Here is a 16,690-nt window from a genome sequence, read left to right on the forward strand (position 1 = left end):
AGCAGTTTTTTACAAGGTTAAACATACATACATGTATCATGTGAAATTCCACTCCTGAATATTTACCAAGACAAAAACTTATGCTCACACAAAATCCTGTAAATGAGGGTTTATAGCTGCTTTACTCATAGTCACTCAAAACTGGGTACCACCCTAATGTTTTCCTCCTAGTGAATCCATCACCAAACTGTAGCATATTTGTGCAATGGAATAGTACTCAGGAATTAAAATGAATAAACTCCCGATGTATGCAACAATATGGAGGCATCTCAAATGCATTATGCTTTTAAGAACAAAGCCAGATTTGAAAATCTATATGACTCAGAACTCAGAATGAAGGCAGACTTGAAAATCTGTATGATTCCTTTTATACGATATTCTGGAAAAGGGGAAATTATAGAGACAGAAAACAGATCAGTGGTTGACAGGCTCAGGGGTAGGGAACAGGGATTTTGCAGATGAGGTAACTTCTCTATTTAAATTTTAGCAGTAGCTACATGACTATGCAGTTGTCAAAACCAGTACACCAAAAGAGTGAATTCTACTTTACATAAATTTTCAAAAGGAAATAAAAAGAAGAAATAAACCTGCACTTAGAAATGTCCCTGGTAGATCAGCTGGCAAGATGGCCGAATAGGAACAGCTCCAGTCTGCAGCTCCCAGCGAGATCGATGCAGAAGGTGGCTAATTTCTGCATTTCCAATTGAAGTACCCAGTTCCTCTCACTGGGACTGGTTGGACAGTGGGTGCAGCCCACAGAGGGCAAGCCAAAGCAAGGTGGGGTGTCACCTCACCTGGGAAGCACAAGGAGTTGGGGGATTTCCCTTCCCTAGCCAAGGGAAGCCTTGAGGGACTGTGTTGTGAGGAACAGTGCACTCCGGCCCAGATACTGTGCTTTTCCCGTGGTCTTCACAACGCGCAGACCAAGAGATTCCGTCCAGTGCCTATGCCACCAGGGCCTTGGGTTTCAAGCACAAAACTGGGCGGCCATTTGGGCAGACACTGAGCTAACTGCAGGAGATTTTTTTTTTTTCATACCCCAGTGGCACCTGGAATGCCAGCAAGACAGAACCGTTCACTCCCCTAGAAAGGAGGCTGAAGCCAGGGAGCCAAGTGGTCTGGCTTGGTGGGTCCCACCCCCACAGAGCCCAGAAAGCTAAAGTCCCCTGGCTTGAAATTCTCACTGCCAGCACAGCACTCTGAGGCTGACCCGGGATGCTCGAGTTTGGTTGGGGGAGGGGCGTCTGACATTGGTGAGGCTTGAGTAGGTGATTTTACTCTCACAGTGTAAACAAAGCCACCTGGGGAAGTTCGAATTGGGTGGAGCCCACCACAGCTCAGCAAGGCCACTGAGGCCAGACTGCCTCTCTAGATTCCTCCTCTCTGGGCCGGGCATCTATGAAAAAAAGGCAGCAGCCCCAGTCAGGGACTTATAGATAAAACCCCCATCTCCCTGGGACAGAGCACCTGGGGAAAGGGGTGGCTGTGGGTGCAGCTTCAGCAGACTTAAACGACCTGCCTGATGGCTCTGAAGAGAGCAGCGGATCTCCCAGCACGGTGTTCGAGCTCTGATAAGGGTCAGACTACCTCCTCAAATGGGTCCCTGACCCCCGTGTATCCTGACTGGGAGACACCTCCCAGTAGGGGCGAACAGACACAGAAGAACTCTGGCCGGCATCTGGTGGGTGCCCCTCTGGGATGAAGTTTCCAGAGGAAGGAATAGGCAGCAATCTTCACTGTTCTGCAGCCTCCTCCGGTGATACCCAGGCAAACAGGGTCTGGAGTGGACCTCCAGCAAACTCCAGCAGACCTACAGAAGAGGGGCCTGACTGTTAGAAGAAAAACTAACAAACAGAAAGGAACAGTAGCGACATCAACAAAAAGGACGTCCACACCAAAACCCATCTGAAGGTCACCAACATCAAAGACCAAAGGTAGATAAATCCACGAAGATGTGGAGAAACCAGCGCAAAAAGGCTGAAAATTCCAAACCCAGAATGCCTCTTCTCCTCCAAAGGATAACAACTCTTTGCCAGCAAGGGAACAAAACTGGACAGAGAATGAGTTTGACGAATTGACAGAAGTAGGCTTCAGAAGGTGGCTAATAACAAACTCCTCCAAGCTAAAGGAGCACGTTCTAACCCAATGCAAGGAAGTTAAGAACCTTGAAAAAAGGTTAGAGGTATTGCTAACTAGAATAATCAGTTTAGAGAAGAACACAAATGACCTGATGGAGCTGAAAAACATAGCACTAGAACTTTGCGAAGCATACACAAGTATCAATAGCCGAATCAATAAAGTAGAAGAAAAGATATCAGAGATTGAAGATGAACTTAATGAAATAAAGTGAGAAGACAAGATTAGAGAAAAAAGAATGAAAAGAAACAAACAAAGCCTCCAAGAAATATGGGCCTATGTGAAAAAACTAAATATAGCTTTGATTGGTGTACCTAAAAGTGACGGGGAGAATGGAACCAAGTTGGAAAATGCTCTTCAGGATATCATGCAGGAGAAGTTCCCCAACCTAGCAAGACAGGCCAACATACAAATTCAGGAAATACAGAGAACACCACAAAGATATTCCTTGAGAAGAACAACCTCAAGACACATAATCGTCAGATTCACCCTGGTTGAAATGAAGGAAAAATGTTAAGGTCAGCCAGAGAGAAATGTCGGGTTACCCACAAAGGGAAGCCCATCAGACTAACAGTGGATCTCTTGGCAGAAACCCCACAATCCAGAAGACAGTGGGGGCCAATATTCTTAAAGGAAAGAATTTTCAACTCAGAATTTCATATCCAGCCAAACTAAGCTTCATAAGCAAAGGAGAAATAAAATCCTTTACAAAGAAGCAAATGCTGAGAGATTTTGTCATGACCAGACCTGCCCTACTAGAGCTCCTGAGGGGAGCACTAAACATGGAAAGGAACAGCCGGTACCAGCCACTGCAAAAACATGCCAAATTGTAAAGACCATTGACACTATGAAGAAACTGCATAACCTAACGGGCAAAATAACCAGCTAGCATCATAATGACAGGATCAAATTCACACATTACAATATTAACCTTAAATGCAAATGGGCTAAATGACCCAAGTTAAAAGACACAGACTGGCAAATTGGATAAAGAGTCAAGACCTATCAGTGTGTTGTATTCAGGAGACCCATCTCATGTGCAAAGACACACATAGGCTTAAAATAAAGGGATGGAGGAATATACCAAGCAAATGGAAAGCAAAAAATTGCAGGGGTTTCCAATCCTAGTCTCTGATAAAACAGAATTTATACCAACAAAGATCAAAAGAGACAAAGGAGGGCATTAAATAATGGTAAAGGGATCGATGCAACAAGAAGAGCTAACTTTACTAAATATATATGCACCCAATGCAGGAGCACCTAGATACATAAAGCAAGTTCTTAGAGACATACAAAGAGACTCAGACTCCCACACAATAATAATGGGAGATTTTAACACACCACTGTCAATATTAGATCAACGAGACAGAAAATTAACAAGGATATTTTTCAGGACTTGCACTCAGCTTTGGACCAGGTGGACCTACTAGACATCTACAGAACTCTCCATCCCAAATCAACAGAATATACATTCTTCTCAGCACCACATTCCACTTATTCTAAAATTGACCACATAATTGGAAGTAAAACACTACTCAGCAAATGCAAAATAATGGAAATCATAACCAACAGTCTCTCAGATCACACTGTGATCAAATTAGAACTCAGGATTAAGAAACTCACTCAAAACCACACAACTGCATGGAAACTGAACAACCTGCTCCTGAATGACTACTGGGTAAATAATGAAATGAAGGCAGAAATAAAGATGTTCTTTGAAACTAATGAGAACAAAGACACAATGTACCAGAATCTCTGGGACACATTTAAAGCAACTTGTAGAGGGAAGTTTATAGCACTAAATGCCCACAAGAGAAAGCAGGAAAGATTTAAAATAGATCTATACCTAACATCACAATTAAAAGAACTAGAGAAGCAAGAGCAAACAAATTCAAAAGCGAGCAGAAGATAAGAAATAACTAAGATCAGAGCAGAACTGAAGGAGACAGAGACACAAAAAAAACTCTTCAAAAAATGAATGAACCCAGGAGCTGGTTTTTTTAAAAGATCAAGGAAATAGATAGACCAGTAACCAAGTTAATAAAGAAGAAAAGAGAGAAGAATCAAAGAGGCACAATCAAAAATGATAAACGGAATATCACCACTGATCCCACAGAAATACAAACCACCATCAGCGAATACTATAAAAACCTCTATGCAAATAAACTAGAAAATCTAGAAGAAATAGATAAATCCCTGGACACACACACCCTCCCAAGACTAAACCAGGAAGAAATTGAATCCCTGAATAGACCAGTAACAAGTTCTGAAATTGAGGTGATAACTAAGAGACGACCAACAAAAAAAAGTCCAAGACCAGACGGATTCACAGCCAAATTCTACGAGAGGTACAAAGGGAGCTGGTATCATTCCTTCTGAAACTATTCCAAGCAATAGAAAAAGAGGGACTCCTCCCTAACTCATTTTATGAGGCCAGCATCATCCTGATACTACAACCTGGCAGAGACACAACAAAAAAAGAAAACTTCAGGCCAATATCCCTGATGAACATAGATGAGAAAATCCTCAATAAAATACTGGCAAACTGAATCTAGCAGCACATCAAAAAGCTTATCCACCACGATCAAGTCAGCTTCATCCTTGGGATGCAAGGCTGGTTCAACATACACAAATCAATCAACGTAATCCATCACATAAACAGAACCAATGACAAAAACCACATGATTATCTCAATAGATGCAGAAAAGGCCTTCAACAAAATTCAACAGCCTTTCATGCTAAAAACTCTCAATAAACTAGGTATTGATGGAACGTATCTCAAAATAATAAGAGCTATTTATGATAAATTCCCAGCCAATATCACACTGAATAGACAAAAACTGGAAGCATTCCCTTTGAAAACCAGCACTAGAAAAGGATGCCCTCTCTCACCACTCCTATTCAAGATAGTATTGGAAGTTCTGGCCAGGGCAATCAGGCAAGAAAAAAAAATAAAGTGTACTGAAATAGGAAGAGAGGAAGTCAAATTGTCTCTGTTTCCAGATGACATGGTTGTATATATAGAAGACCCCATCGTCTCAGCCCAAAATCTCCTTAAGCTGATAAGCAACTTCAGCAAAGTCTCAGGATACAAAACAAATGTGCAAAAATCACAAGTATTCCTATACACCAATAACAGACAAACAGAGAGCCAAATCATGATTGAACTTCCATTCACAATTGCTACAAAGAGAACAAAATACCTAGGAATAAAACTTACAAGGGGTGTGAAGGACCTCTTCAAGGAGAACTACAAGCCACTGCTCAAGGAAATAAGAGAAGACACAAACAAATGGGAAAACATTCCATGCTCATGGATAGGAAGAATCAATATCTTGAAAATAGCCATACTGCCCAAGGTAATTTGTAGATTAAATGCTATTTCCATCAAGCTATCACTGACTTCCTTCACAGAACTGGAAAAAACTACTTTAAATTTCATATGGAACCAAAAAAGAGCCCACATAGCCAAGACAATCCTTACCAAATAGAACAAAGCTGGAGGAATTACACTCACTGACTTCAAACTATACTATAAGGCTACAGTAACCAAAACAGCATGGTACTGGTGCCAAAACAAATATGTAGACCAATGGAACAGAACTGAGCCCTCAGAAATAACACCACACATCTACAACCATCTGATCTTTGACAAACCTGACAAAAACAAGCAATGAGGAAAGGATTCGCTATTTAGTAAATGATGTTGGGAAAACTGGCTAGCCCTATGAAGAAAACTGAAACTGGATCCCTTCCTTACACCTTATACAAAAATTAACTCAAGGTGGATTAAAAACTTGAACATAAGACCTAAAGCCATAAAAACCCTAGAAGAAAACCTAGGCAATACCATTCAGGACATAGGCATGGGCAAAGACTTCATGACTAAAACACCAAAAGCAACGACAACAAAAGCCAAAATTGATAAATGGGATCTAATGAAACTAAAGAGCTTGTGAACAGCAAAAGAAACATCATCAGAGTGAACAGGCAACCTACAGAATGGGAGAACATTTGTGCAATCTGTCCATCTGACAAAGGGCTAATATGTAGAATCTAAACAAATTTACAAGAAAAAATCAAACAACCCCATCAAAAAGTTGGCAAAGGATATGAACAGACGCTTCTCAATAGAAGACATTTATGCAGCCAACAAACATATGAAAAAATTCTCATCATCACTGGTAATTAGAGAAATGCAAATGAAAACCACAATGAGATACCATCTCATGCCAGTTAGAATGGTGATTATTAAAAAGTCAGAAAACAACAGATGCTGGAGAGGATGTGGAGAAATAGGAACACTTTTATACTGTTGGTGAGAGTGTAAATTAGTTCAACCATTGTGGAAGACAGTGTGGCAATTCCTCAACCATCTATAACTAGAAATACCATTTGACCCAGCAATCCCATTACTGGTTATATACCCAAAGGATTATAAATCATTTTACTGTAAAGACACATGCACATGTATGTTTATTATGGTACTGTTCACAATAGCAAAGACTTGGAACCAACTCAAATGCCCACCAATAATAGACTGGATAAAGAAAATGTGGCACATATACACGATAGAATACTATGCAGCCATAAAAAAGGATGAGTTCATGTCCTTTGCAGGGACATGGATGAAGCTGGAAACCATCATTCTCAGCAACCTAACACAAGAACAGAAAACCAAGTATCACATGTTCTCACTCATAAGTGGGAGTTGAACAATGAGAACACATGGACACGGTGGGGGAACATCACACACGGTGGGGAACATCACACACTGGAGCCTGTCAGGGGGTGGGGGGCTAGAGGAGGGATAGCATTAGGAGAAATACCTAATGTAGATGATGGTTTGATAGGTACAGCAAACCACCATGGCGCATGTATACCTATGTAACAAACCTGCACGTTCTGCACATGTACCCCAGAACTTAAAGTAGAATAATAATAATAATAATAATAGAAGTGTCCCTGGTATTTAGGAAGCACTTATGGAAATTGACTATTACTGATGTATTGATGAACACGTTAATAATATTTACCTTGTATTTCAGCTGTGAACCAGTATACAAACTATTTTCCAATTTAGTAATTACACATTAACTCTGAAATATCCTGACTACAGATGAAGCCCTGAATTTTCACCAAGAAAATCTCCTGGGCTGGTGTTTTGAGAGCCCCCAGCAAAACTGGAATTTTATTACTAAAGCAGCTGCCAGTGGCTCCCTAGTGGGAAAGGAAGGGGAGCTGAGCGTGGATATCTCCAGTGTGCCTTTCAAGCGAAATTTTTTTTCCTGAAGGACTGTCTAGTCCCTAGTCATCTAACTTGAGACCAGGGGTCCCTTCCATGGGAAACCCATTTATGCTGGCAAATGCCCTTGTGGTCATTGTGTGACCTGTGTCTAGTTTATGCCTGCCTGGCATTGCTGTGGCACTGGGAGCCCAGCCTTGTGTTCTCCTTGGTGTTCAGAAAAAAAAAAACCTGACCTTGGGCAGCCCTTGGTTGTTCAGATGGAACATACAAATTCAGTACACCTCCATAACAGAAAAAAATTCAAAGATTCATGCAAGTCAAGAATGAAGAGTCAAGCAAAGAGAGAGTGACAACTAGCAGTACAGTGGTCCCCCCCCTTATTTCTGGGGAATACATTCCCAGACCTTTAGTGGATGCCTGAAACCATGGATGGTACCAAATTCTACATGTATATATGGCTTATATATATATTAAAAAATATATACATATGGGTGTGTATATATAGGTGTGTATATATGTATATATGCACACACATATATACAACCATATATATGTATGCACTATAACTGTATGCATATGTATATAGGTGTGTATAGACATATATATGTATAGACATATATGTATATACGTGTGTATAGACATATATATGTATATAGGTGTGTATAGACATATATATGTATACTCTATAGCTGTAAGCATATGTATACATCTATATATACACATATATACACCGTGTCTGTGTGTATATTTATATGGTGTACATATGTGTGTATATACATATATATATACACACTATGTTTTTTTCTATACATAAATGCCTATGATGAAGTTTAATATATCAAGTAGGCACAGTAAGAGATTAGCAACAATAACTACTAATAAAACAGAACAATTTTTACCATACACTGTAATAAAAGTTAAGTTAAATGCTTCTCTCTCTCAAAATATGTTGTAATATACCACAGGTAACTGAAACTGCAGAAAGCAAGACCTTGGGGAAGGACGACTGCTGTATGTATAAGGGACTAGGGTGTGGGCCACGCTAAATTCTCCAGTAAATGCCTTCAGGACGTGGTGGGAATGCAGGGAACCCAGTCTACTGGCCGAGAGAGGTGCCTCTTAGTGTTTAATCTCTGGCTACCGGCTTGAGCCATTTGGCTGTGACATAGAGCTGGAAACTGCCAAAGACACAGCTGAGCCCTGCTTTTGGTACGAGAGAGTTAAACCAGTTTTCAAAATGAAGGCAACAGAAAATTATAAAAATTCACTAAAACTGGTCAACAAGCTTTGTACCTCTCAGACCACCATTTGTTTCTCATTAACTAGAGCATTCTCAATGGATAGACAGCACTTTCCGATTCAGCATCAAAAAGAGAAAGGAGCTGTGGTCACCAAATAAATATTTCCTATATAACAGGCCAACCCAAAAATGTTGTAAACGGAATTTAGAGTCTCAAAGCAGCTGCACTTCACATGGAAATAGAACAATTGAGATGCCAGCACACAGAGAAACAAATAAACAAAAAGTATCCAACATTTAGGTCTAATTCCCCAATCTTATAGGAAAGTCCAGCTTTGCTAGTCCTGTGTTAATGTCGGCTGTGAACCGTGAGATGGGCGCGAGCTAGATGCACTCATCACCCCGTGGCACTCCCCGGCTCATGCGGTACCCTCAGCGTCTGCTGAGTTAAAGAAAGGGTGGGTAAAGGATGAGCCATGAAGAAAGCCCTTCAGGGCCGGGCACCGTGGCTCATGCCTATAATCCTAGCACTTGGGAGCTGAGGCAGGTGGATCACCTGAGGTCATGAGTTCGATACCTTTCTACAGCAAAACTCTGATCACGTCAGCCAAAATTCTTCTCTGACTCTCAGTGCCTACACAGTGCCGTCTAGCTCCCAGACTCCTGGGTTTCATGATGGGGCCCACTCCTGCCCATCCACCTTCACCCCAAGTACTCTAAGGAAAGCTGTAGCTCTGGCTGAACAGAGAGGCTGAACATGGTGGAGTGGTTCTGAGCCTGGACTCATCGCTAGACAGCTTGTTCAAGCTTGACCAGCCTGGCCAACATGGTGAAACCTCGTCTCTACTAAAAATACAAAAAAGTAGCTGAGTGTGGTGGCAGGTACCCATAATCCCAGCTACTGAGGAGGCTGAGGCAGGAGAATCGCTTGAACCCAGGAGGCAGAGGTTGCAGTGAGCCAAGATCGTGCCATTGCACTCCAGCCTGGGCAACGAGAGCGAAACTCCATCTCATAAAAAAAAAGAAAGAAAGAAAGAAAGAAAGAAAGAAAGAAAGAAAGAAAGAAAGAAAGAAAGAAAGAAAGAAAGAAAGAAAGAAAGAAAGAGAAAGAAAGAAAGAAAGCTTCTGAAAATCCTCAAATATTGAGGGCACAAGTTTGGTTGCATTCATACTCCCAACATCACCCTAATTCTGACCTTGGGGCCCATGAAGTCCTGTGCCTGAGTGAGGAGTTGGTGCTGCCATCACCTCACCCCAGGGAGCTCCTCACCCCAGGGAGCTCCTCACCCCCAGGGAGCTCCTCACCCCAGGGAGCTCACACACATTCATCCCTGAATGTACCTCAGACCTGGGCCACAGCGGGACTAGCTCTCACATTAGACCTTCCACACTTGTCTTTAAATCCCCCTACCAAATTCACATACTTTTCATCCTGATACTTATCTACAAATTTCCAAACCTTCCAAGGAGGTGACAGTGGAGTGGGCTTATTAGGGTCTTCTTAGTTTGAGCAGGTGGAGCACAAGCTATTCTGTCTAGGGCTGCGAGGTGGCCTCGGAGAGAAAGAAAGTACATCCACACTGAGGCAGGGAACCAGGGCAAAACGCAGAGCTCCTCCGGGTCCAGGTCCCAGGAGTGGGCGCAGAGCGCAGCTGGGCAACAGCACCTCCCCCAGACCCCGGTCAGCACAGGTTGCAGAGGATAGCATGGATGTCTTTTTCCCCAAGTTTCATTCAACATTTTGAAGGCAACAAATACCCAGCTAGACAGCACTGAGTATACAATAGAGGCTGACCAAACCTGTGATGAATTGAACCACATGAGTACTTAGTTCTGAAGGAAGCCAAAATTTGTCAACTTAAACAAAAACCGGACCCTCTTGGGTAGAAAACACTGATTTCCTTGAAACTATATCATTTCTCCTCTATTCTGATCACATGTCATGGGTTCCTGAGTGTGAGGGTTAGTTCTTGTCAGGAATCAAAACTGAGACATTTGCAGTGAATACAGCAGCAGAGTGCAGAGTTAGTGAGTAGGTTTGGACTTGACCGCAGGTGCTTTTCAATGAGAGAAAGGCCAAGAAGTCAGTGTTGACAGGGAGGGCAAATTCCGCGGAGAAAAATGCCTTGACTGATTAGTGATGTGTGTCCCGGCTCAGGGAAAGAGGAGTGGAGCCCCAGGACCGTATCTGCCATCTCTGTGGTGGAAGGAGCGGGGGCCTGAAGTTCTCCCCCTAGGCCTATAACTAGCTCTGTGACTTCCCCTGGTTATTTCAGCTTTCTGGGTCTCGGTTTCCCTAATTATATATGATTGACAAGGCAAAATAGCCTTGCTTTCTACCATCTCTAGGAAGAGAAGGGACTCTGAAGCACTTTTCTTTTTAAATGAGCTCTCTAAAAATTGTTCTTGTGTTTGCTCACAATATCATAATGTGCTAGATGTAACTAACAATTGTAGGAAATGCATTATCAATTTCCAGATGTGGCGGATGCTGTTATTTTGTTCTTCCCAGTCTGCTGTCTTCCTTTCTCCACTCTGCTCTCCTGCAGGGGTTGATCTACATCAGTCTCGTCCATCAGCTTCCTTGCCACCTGGCTTCCAGATGGATTTGACCAATAGGGACACTGGCAGGAAATAGGAGGGGGAGGGGAGAAGGGAAGGCCGGGAGGGGTGTGGGGCTGAGGAAGCCCAGGCTCCCTCCCTGCAGGGCTGCCTCAGGCTGGTGCGGTCCCTTGAGTGAGATCATCATTTCTCTAAAACTGGACTTCTCTGTAAGACTTTCCTAGATTCTGCCAACCACTACTTCCTCTGGCCCTTTGGGCTCCGTGGTATTCCTATGGTACCTGTCCACACCTGCACACATAGCTTCTGAAAACCTGCAGGTCACATTTGGCAGACTTCCAAATGAGCCGCCTAGGGAAGGTCTTATGGATCACCGCTTACATCCTGTCCTTGCATAGAGTCTTATCGTGAGTCCCTCAAATTGTATCATGAGACATACTGATGAGTATGCAGCCAACTAACGTTGAAAAGGACATATATTTGTTCCTGAATGATAAAGTTTTGCTGACTTTCTTGCTCGTGAAGCATTTTAGCCTATATGTTGTCATCTGCAGCCAATGATTGTAACCTATGCATCCTACCCTCCAATGGACAACCCCGATAAGAGGAATCCCTCTCCCCTCTCCTCAACTTTCTCATAAAAACATTCCAACTTGTAACAGATCTGGGGACATACCCCTTTGTTGGTGTGCCTTCCTAGGTCGATTGTCACATTTGGTTTCCAATAAACCTTGATCAAATGGTTTCTGCCTCAATAGCCTTTATTTTGGTTGGCTCTCCTTTATTAAATCTCCTTGAATTTCCCCAATGTGAATGGGACATCTGTTTACTGTTGGGCTGCTCATCTCCCATCACAGCACCTTATGTAGTTGGTAAATGATAAACGTTTGCTTAATTTATGCATACAAGATCCACATCTGTTTCGGTGGTTTTACTGTCTTTGTGGAAGTGGGACTAAGGTTGTGGAAAGCAAGGATAGAGAAGAGTCGTGGAGCAGAAACCAAGGTTTCCAAGTGAGAGCAAACATTCCAGGAGCAAACAGAAGGATGGGCACTCCCAGACCAGCTTGACTCTTCCGGTGTCTCTCTCGCTCTCCAACCCTCTCCTGTTGAAATCTTGGTGGGCATTACTACATGGATGGATGGAGATAATAGATAGATAGATAGATAGATAGATAGATGACAGGTAGATAGATAAAATAGGTGATAGATTAGATAGATAAAGATAGATAGATAGATGATAGATAATATAGATGATAGATTAGATAGATAAAATAAAGACAAGTCAGACAGACAGATAGATGATAGAGTAGATAGATGATTGATTGATAGATAGATGACAGACAAGATAGATAGATGATAGATAGATAGATGACAGACAAGATAGATAGATGATAGATAGATAGATGACAGACAAGATAGATAGATGATAGATAGATAGATGACAGACGAGATAGATAGATGATAGATTAGATAGATAGATAGATAGAGAGACAGACAGATAGACATAAAGATTAGATATATATAGAGAGAGAATCTCTCCCCCTATCTCCTCCTACTGGGACACCCTAGGGTCCCATCTGGAGTGTCCCCGTGGTCACCTTCTTGCAGCATCATTCCATTTTTTGCCCCAACTGCAAGTCTTCTTTCCAACAGAAAGAAATATAATAGCCTTGAGTTACCAGACTTTTATATTCCAGGTTCTACTTTACAATGGCATATAAGGTACCTTGGCTACTGGGTCTCAAATTTCTAAATGGAAAAATTATAAAAAACGAAAAACACGACCACAGAACTGGAAACAAACTAACAGAAGTCTGCTGTCAGACACTGGAGGCATTTTTGCATGTCAGCGGGACTTCCTGGAGTAAACGACCCCAGCCTCCTCCATTCGGTTCTCTGAACAGACGTAAGCAGGGCCAGCAGGCTGAACGAAGGAGCACACATAGAAGAAATGCAGTCAGGGAGGCGAGCAGCAGGGCCTCCATGCAGTTGGTCACGGATCCATCCTTCCAACGAAGAGTCACGAATGGAGCACCTGCTCTGGGCCAGGCTGGATTAGATGCTTAGATGTCAGGGACAGGACAGTGAATGAAGTAACAGCCTGACCTCAGTCTTCATGATCTTTACAATTTAGTGGGCAGTAAAAATTGGTCTGGCAAAGTTTCAAAAATGATCAAAGTAAAATAAAAGATAAAAATAAAAGTGTTTCTATTAATTTTTATGTTTTCTAAAAGTTGCCAGCAATGTTCCGTCACTGGAGGTAGGTACACTTCATTCCGGGAAAAATCACACATTTGAGTCACACAAATACATGGTAAGATCCAAGACACTGTTTGGGAGGGAGATGAAGCCTGATTGGGCCACCTGTGGTGGGAGGAGCTTGTTCTTCCTTGTCCTCTCCATGCCTGGAGCTTGAAGGTGGCTGACTGGTGGGGTGAGTGGATTGGGATTGGATTCACCCTGTGGGTAGGATTCCCTCTGTTAGGTATCCAAGGCATAGCAACATAATGGAAAGCGGGCTAGTCCTGCTGAGTACAGAGGTGAGGAAGTGAGCATTCCTTTATCATTGCTTTGAAAATTGCACCTGAGGCAGGGCGTGGTGGTTCACGCCTGTAATCCCAGAACTTTGGAAGGCAGGTGGATCATGAGGTCAGGAGATCGAGACCATCCTGGCTAACACAGTGAAACCCTGTCTCTACTAAAAATACAAAAAAAAAAAATAGCTGGGCATGGTGGCACACACCTGTAGTCCCAGCTACTCTGGAGGCTGAGGCAGGAGAATGGCATGAAGCCCGGGAGGCGCAGCTTGCAGTGAGCTGAGATTGTACCACTGCACTCCAGTCTGGATGACAGAGAGAGACTGTCTCAAAAAAAAAGAAAAGAAAAGAAAGGAAAGAAAAGAAGAAGGAAAAAAAAGAAAATTGTACCTTAGGTTTTTAAGTCCCAGTCATTTTTGGTGCTCCTGCCATGCTCTCCTCCCTTCTCCCAGCTACAAGGTGTCTGAGGCCTCTGCAGGAACCGAGCATTTGAGGGTCCTCTTTGTTGTCTTCAGGGCCTGCTTGCCTATGGTACCATCATCCGTTCTACTCATGTTCGTTCACTTTCACCACCTGACCCCTGGCACACTGGCTGTGTGTTTTCTGTCTGCTCCCACCTGGACACAGTCTCCATGAAGGCAGGGGCCCTGTGTATTTCTGCGCCACAGTATCTCAAAATGTGTCTGGCATATATTTTTGAGTCAGTTGACACTTGCTCGGTGAATTAGAGGAGTAACGTGTCACCAACTCTGTATTCACTGCCGGAGCCTCTATGGTCTCCTGAAGGAAGGCAGGCACCCCACCCTCCTGCTCCCACAACAATGGGGTAGGGAGTAAGAATGGGGGTGGAGCAAGCCAGGAGCCTCATGGGCTCACCACAGCCATCTTCATTCTGCCCCATCCTGGAGAGGTGGGAAGGAGGGGTCTGCGGGGTCCCCTCCCCGGAAGCCCAGCCTGGCGTCCACTGCGCAGTCTTCGGGGAAACGTCTCCTTGTCCGCTGCTCTTCGCAAGTCTTGCCTCAACCCCACCACAACCCCAAAAGCACTCACGTACCCCCACTTCTGCCCTTACACATTCTCCTCAGCATGTTTAGGCTTTTGAAAGAAAAGTCCAAGGAGAAAGTGGCATTCAGGTACCATCTGTTTTCACCCCAAAGCACCACATTTTCTTAAACAAGGGGTTAGAAGGCCCGGCTGCTATTCTGGAGTGGGGAAGGGAAAAATCCAGGCAAGAGAAAGTTCAAGAGGACAAGCTGGTGAACGCTGCCAAGTGCTGCTGAAAGACCGAGACTGAACAGACTGCCTAGCAGCCACCGGATTCAGCCTCCGTGTGTGACTGGGGACCTGGGAGAGTGAGGGTGTGAGGAGGTGGCCCTGGAAACCATGGTACAGTGGAGTGATAAATGAATGGAATGTGGAGGAGACTCAGAGCTAAAACAAAGGTGGTGATTCCAGAAACTCAGCTCGAAGTGGAGGACAGCGTGATGGGAGCTGAAGGCGCAGGAGTGATGGGGAGACTCGAGCACGACTGAATGTTGGAGAGAATCTTTAAAGAGGGAGACGCTGAAGTCACAGGGGCTCAAAGTGTCTGAGTCTCCCATGGGGGCCAGGCACTCATCTTGGCCTGAGGGGACAGCTTTCTGCAAGAAGGTGCAGGGATGAGCACAGATGCAGGTCCCGCCAAGGGGAGCTACAATTTGGTGGCTCCAATTTGCTTTGCAAAGTGAGGTCATCTCCTGGAATTTAGAAGACAAGTAAGGGGTGGAGGAGAGGGAGACAGAGTAGAGTTGGAGGACGCGGGAACAGAGAGACAAACCCTGTGGAAACGACAGGGAGCTGGGGAATCAGAGAAGGGATGGCAGGAGTTTAAGGCATTCACAACATATGAGGTGTTCCAGCAACATGGGACGATTCTATCCATGGAATCATTTTGTCACTGTGCCCAATCGACTAGGAACTCTTTCCATGCCCAGAGAGGCAAACCCATTCTAGCCCCACCCCTCACATTCTCAAATCCCCTACCCTCTCGAACCGACCAAGATATGCGGCTTGAATAGGTCAAAGGAGGAAAAATAAGTCAAAGCTCATCTGATAAAAGCTGGAAATTATCAACTATTATTAACAAAATGGTTATATTGGAGATGCACGATCCCTCGTGAAGAGCATGTCACTTCCCGAGACCACCCCACAGGCCAGGGACTGACCAAACAGGAAGTTGGCAACCCAGGATCCAACCACAAAACACAGAGTTCAGGTGTTTGGCACTGGGAGGTGATGGTGAAAATAAAGATAATTTAAGTAAGAGAAGAGGGAACAGACATCTGTTAGGGAGTTTGTGCTCATTTTTAAATTAGGACATAACTTAAACTTTTTTCAAACCTCAAGAAAACGCTAATCTGTGGGTACAAAAACATTTTTCTTTTTTTTTGAGATGGAGTCTCACTCTGTCTCCCAGGCTGGGGTGCATTGGCGCGATCTTGGCTCACTGCAACCTCCGCCTCCCGGGTTCAAGTGATTCTCCTGCCTCAGTCACCCAAGTAGCTGGGATAACAGGCATGTGCCACCACGCCCAGTGAATTTTTTTGTATTTTTAGTAGAGACGGGGTTTCACTGTGTTAGCCGGGATGGTCTCGATCTCCTGACCTCGCGATCCACCCACCTCGGCCTCCCAAAGTTCTGGGATTACAGGCGTGAGCCACCGTGCCCGGCCAGGTACAAAAACTGCTTTCTAAAGGACCACACAGTAAATATTTTAGACCTTGTGAACCTCATGTGGCCCTGTTGAATACTATTTAGCTGCTTTGCTTACAATCCTTTAAATAGGTTAAAAAAAAAAAAAAAAAAAGAAAGAAAGAAAATTCTGAGCTCCCAGGCCATAGAAACAAGCCAGGGGCCTCAAGTTGCAAGTTTAGACATTTCCAGTTATATTTAGTTTTTCAGGGACAGACATCTCACCGTTTCCCGA

The sequence above is a fragment of the Macaca fascicularis genome, chromosome 4 (assembly GCF_037993035.2).
Source record: "Macaca fascicularis isolate 582-1 chromosome 4, T2T-MFA8v1.1".
Classification (NCBI taxonomy): Eukaryota; Metazoa; Chordata; class Mammalia; order Primates; family Cercopithecidae; genus Macaca; species Macaca fascicularis.